Source organism: Cariama cristata, unplaced genomic scaffold (genome assembly GCF_000690535.1).
Source record: "Cariama cristata isolate BGI_N322 unplaced genomic scaffold, ASM69053v1 scaffold1222, whole genome shotgun sequence".
NCBI lineage: Eukaryota > Metazoa > Chordata > Aves > Cariamiformes > Cariamidae > Cariama > Cariama cristata.
In genome coordinates, this window is record NW_009603024.1 from 13,056 (window position 1) to 17,606 (window position 4,551).

The following is a 4,551-nucleotide window of genomic DNA, read 5'->3' on the forward strand; positions in this document are numbered from 1 at the left end:
GGGGATACAGCAGTGCCTTTCCCCCTTCTCCTCAAGAACAGGCACTGTTAGGGTGGATAGACCCCTTCGTTGACTGACCTGATTTCTCCCTCATCCCACCCAGCTTTTCTTTCACTCAAAGAATCTGCAGAACAAAAGTCAGGTATGGGACATCTTCTCGGAGGACATGCTCCTCATCCTGCTGATGATTGGAGATGCAATACGTTGGCCAAGGCTTGAGCTATGCTGCAGCCGGAGGTGTTTACAGCTTGGGTAGATGCAGTGGAGCCCAGTGCAAGGTGGCTGTTGGGACACCGAGGGTGAAGAAGAGCCTGCCTGCATGGTAGGGAGATAATCAGGGGGCTGGTAAGCACCCAGGTTTTTCTGTGCAGCCATCTTGCTTGTGGTACTGTAGCTGCAGCGACTTCATGTAAGCATCCCGCTCTCCCATCAGGAGGTGCCTCCTGTGCCTCTGCGGGTAGTGCTGGTGCTCGCTGCCTCTAGAAGAGGTTCCAGCTTTTGGTGATGGACATTCCCTGCCCCACAGCCCCTCCTGTCGTGTTCGCCTGCAATGCAACACAGCCGTATTGCGAACTGTGAGACTCCTGAAATAACTAGAGTGTCTTAGGTTTCACATCGTAAGATGTACAGCTCATTTGCCCTTTAGGGATGTTCATTTTGATTGAATCTGCCTTTTTCTTTTCTTCTTTGACAACCCTTGTCAGTCTTGTACACTGGTATTGGCTCTTCAGACTCGTGCTAGATTCATATTAGAAACCAGACTGGATAAAACAACAGCGTTGGTGATAATCACCCGCTGTGTCTCATCCAAAGTCGGGATGAACCTACTGTAATGCCTTGGAAGAGTGAGTGAGCTTTAAAAACTAAACCAGTTGGGTCCCATTCTTCATTGTCTTCTGTCCCAGGGAGCCGATTGTCCTGAATTGGAAAAGAGCTGTCCTGGTTTACACCGGGGAAGAGGTGGGCCCAGTGCACCCTGAAGTTCAGGGGTTTTACATGTTTGCGTTTCATTCTGGACAGACCTAATCTTGGAATTAGGAAAATTCCATTTAAAAAGCCATTTGTGTGGTATTTACAACCCAGCTGGAAGTAGTAAATACCGGAAATCTTGGAACCGCTTATGCTCTCGCTCAAGCTCCTTCATTAGATAGATCATCAAATTCCTTGTGAGGGAGCCAGTTTCCACCCCATTCTGCAGGCTCCGTTTTCCTTGGATCCACTTTGGAACAGCTTCTCCTAAGCGCTGACAGCTTCCCTTGCTTGGCAGAAGCTTTTGCGTTTTGAGGTTTGCGCAGTATGGAGGGGCTGGTCACAAGAGCTGATCGCCAGTCTTGGCTTCCAAGAAAAGGAACAAAAGTTGAGGATGGTCAGCATCTCCCAGGATGGTCAGCATCTCCCAGAGGTGCCCAGCACCTCCTAGGGCTCAGTGGCAACAGGAAAAGGACAATGAAGTTCTATCGGGGAACCAACAGCATGAATCAAACCCAGAGCAGACCACAGAGTTATCTCTTATGTCCTCCTCACGCTCATGCTGAGGAGGTGAGAGGACCTTCAGGGAGAGGGTCATGGCCTTGAGACGGACTGTCCAGGTTCCAGAGCAGGTAGGGATGAATTTAAACTGCAGCCTTCAGCGTTGTGTGAGGGCTCTGTTTGACTTGTCCTCCTTCTGCCTTTCTCTTACTTGAAGATGTCCCCTTTCCACCCCCGGATCTGCTCCACACACAGTGGGGATGCACTTCACCTGCCCTGTGCTGGCTCACCTTGGCGAGGTGTGATGTGACAATGCCAGATCAGACTAGAGAGCCTGGACCACTGTAAATTCAGTAACTGGCATCAGCTGAGGATCTCTGGTCTGCATCATCCCATCCGACGATGAAGCTGGACTGTTCTCTTCCCTTTCCAGCACTATGAGGTTACATAGATGGGAAAATCATCAGGAAGAGGGGCCAAAGGGCAGGCAGAAGCTGTTAGGGTAGGCGGGAATCCTTCGTTAGTGACTATGTCCTCTTTGGACATGGGTACGGTGTCCTCGCACATCTTGAAATCTGGAGTGACGGTGCCCTTCCCACATACGCCATCAGTGAGCCTGGCTCTAGAGAAGCCAGCAGAGCGATCGCGAGAGCTTACAGAAGAGAGGGCTCCTATAAGGCTTCCACTGAAATCCTGGTTGGTTTTGTTTTTCTCTCTTCACCTGTGATGAGTTCTGGAAGCGGATCCGTAAGGCTGTGGCTCTGCCTGGCTGGGCTGTGGCAGGCAGCGAAACGTCTGGGCTAAATGGAAAAATCAGCAACCTCAGGTTGTAAGCCAGGCATATTTTTACACAACGGAAAAACAGAGTTTGACTGTTTTGTGTTGTATATTTAAAAAAATAAAAATAAAATAAACAGTCAAACCCCAAGCCAAAGATTTCTAATGCCAGCAGAGTAATGCGGTTTAATGCTAAAAACTTTATTAGCAGAACAATACTTCATTTTACAAGACATTGTTTTTCCACCCTAGTGCTCTTATTACTCAGTGGTGGGTTAGGGATCTAAAACTTTCAGGCTGCTTGTAAAAACCAGAGCTCAGGCTGTTCTTCCAGGCAGTTCTCCTGTGGCAGACCTGTGTTCAGGAGGGAGCTTAGACCTGTGCCTCCAGCTTTTGTCTCAGGGGACTACATCCTCTCCACCGCTCGTATGTGAAATGAACCTGATCAGGATTAAGCAGAGGGATACACTTCTGCATCTATTGGCCTACTGTTTCAGCTCTTTTAAAGATGGGATTGCATCGCTTGCTTATCCCATCCTACTTTCTGTCCCGATTTAAGAGAAGGCAGAGGAGGAAGCGAACATGACTGTCAGGGCTCTGCATTGCTGGGGCGAAGCAGCCAGGTTTTGCTGTTGTCAGGAAGAAAACATGGAATGGGACTGTGGCTTTCCAGCTGAATTTCACAGATTCATAGAATGGTTTGGGTTGGAAAGGACCTTAAAGCCCATCCAGTTCCAACCCCTCTGCCATGGCAGGGACACCTTCCACCCGACCAGGTTGCCCACAGCCCCATCCAACCTGGCCTTGAACACTTCCAGGGATGAGGCAACCACAGCTTCTCTGGGCAACCTCTGCCGCTGCCTCACCACCCTCACCGGGAAGGATTTCTTCCTTGTATCTAAGGAATTTATGGGCAGCTGCTATTACAAAGGACACCAAGGAGAAAGTCCCCAGGGTGTGTACCTGATGTTTTCTGGGGTTGTCGGCCCAAGAAGACTAACAGCAGCACTTGTTCCAGCTGGACTTGGTAGACACCTGAGTGGGAGGAATGGGTTATTTTACAAGCAGAGTGGGTGCAGCTTCCCGGAACAAGCACATGGCTGTTTATAGCAACAAGGGTACGCACATGTGCGTGTTTACAACAAACAAAACGTGCCGGCACTGCCCATCTATACCACCTGAAGGTGAGACGTGGGCTCTGGCGTTGGAGTAGCCCGGCAGCAACACCTGTGGTTTTGCAAGTGCTTCTTGGAGGGGCAGATGCTTTTAGTCTTCTCTTTTGTGGAACTGTTTGGTTTGGTGTTGTTTTGTTTTTTTTTTTTTTTTTTTTTGTTGGTTTGTTTGTCTTGTACTTTAGGAGTGAAGAAAATTGCAGCCTAAAACATGTTGGTTGAGAAAATTTGAAAAGAGTAATTTCTTGTGCTATTCTTTCAAATGTTATCCCTGTTGAAAGGGTGCAGCCAAGAGGGCTTTAACTGAAGTGGGATGTTTTTCTGCCTGCACCAGAAATCTTGTTCTTGAATCAGCAGCTGAGTTATTCTGAGTCAGAACAAGCTCCCCTTTCCTTGCCTTGCTGTCCTTAAAATCACTTGGTGAAGTGCTTGTCCCTGGGAACTTTGCCATCCATTCCGGCAGAGCTGGATTTCATTTGTTGACCCTGCGAATGAATAAATAAGTGCGTATTCATTTATTCATTTTGCTTCATCCTAGAGATTTCACCTAAATTGTTTATCTCCTTCCCTCTCTTGGCCCGGGATGCCGCAGGAAACAAAGAGCTCTGCAAGCTGCGCCTTGTTTCCAGCTGTGAAATTTACTTTTCTTTTTTGTTATGCTTGGCTCCAGCACGCAGCATCCAGCCCTGCGTAGATTTATGTGCCCAGCTCCCTTGGCACAGCTAAAGATTGGAGTTGTAAAACTCCAAATCTGATTGTCTCAACTGTGCCATCTCTGATGCTCTCCTGGGGGGAATTTTTCTTGCGATTTCAATTTTTGTCTCATTTATCACAAAAATACATCATTGTAAAGGCTTTTAGTCAGAGACATCGGCTCTGAGCCTCTCAAATGGGAGTGGGGACCTCTGTTAAGCGCCCTGTACCCACAGACAGATGTTACTGCTCCGGTCAAAGTGCTGGCAGCAGAAAGGAGACGAGGAGCTTGGTGGTATGGGGGTGGGCATGGGCTACCACCAAGCGAGCTAAGCCTCAGCATCCCTCCAGCATCTTACAGCCTTGATTTTCCTCCCCGAGCTCGTAGCTAATCCCTTCCTCAGTCCAGCAGGCAGGGCCAAGCGCAAGACTCGGTTTC

General features: G+C 48.7%; 1 protein-coding gene across 1 annotated transcript in view; it reads left to right on the plus strand.

The window, feature by feature from the left end:
• TBX5 (T-box 5) overlaps positions 1-4,551 on the plus strand; it is a gene marked incomplete at its 5' end in the record, with an annotated part of 9,519 nt that overhangs the window by 4,201 nt on the left and 767 nt on the right. The gene's annotated exons all lie outside the window — the stretch shown is intronic.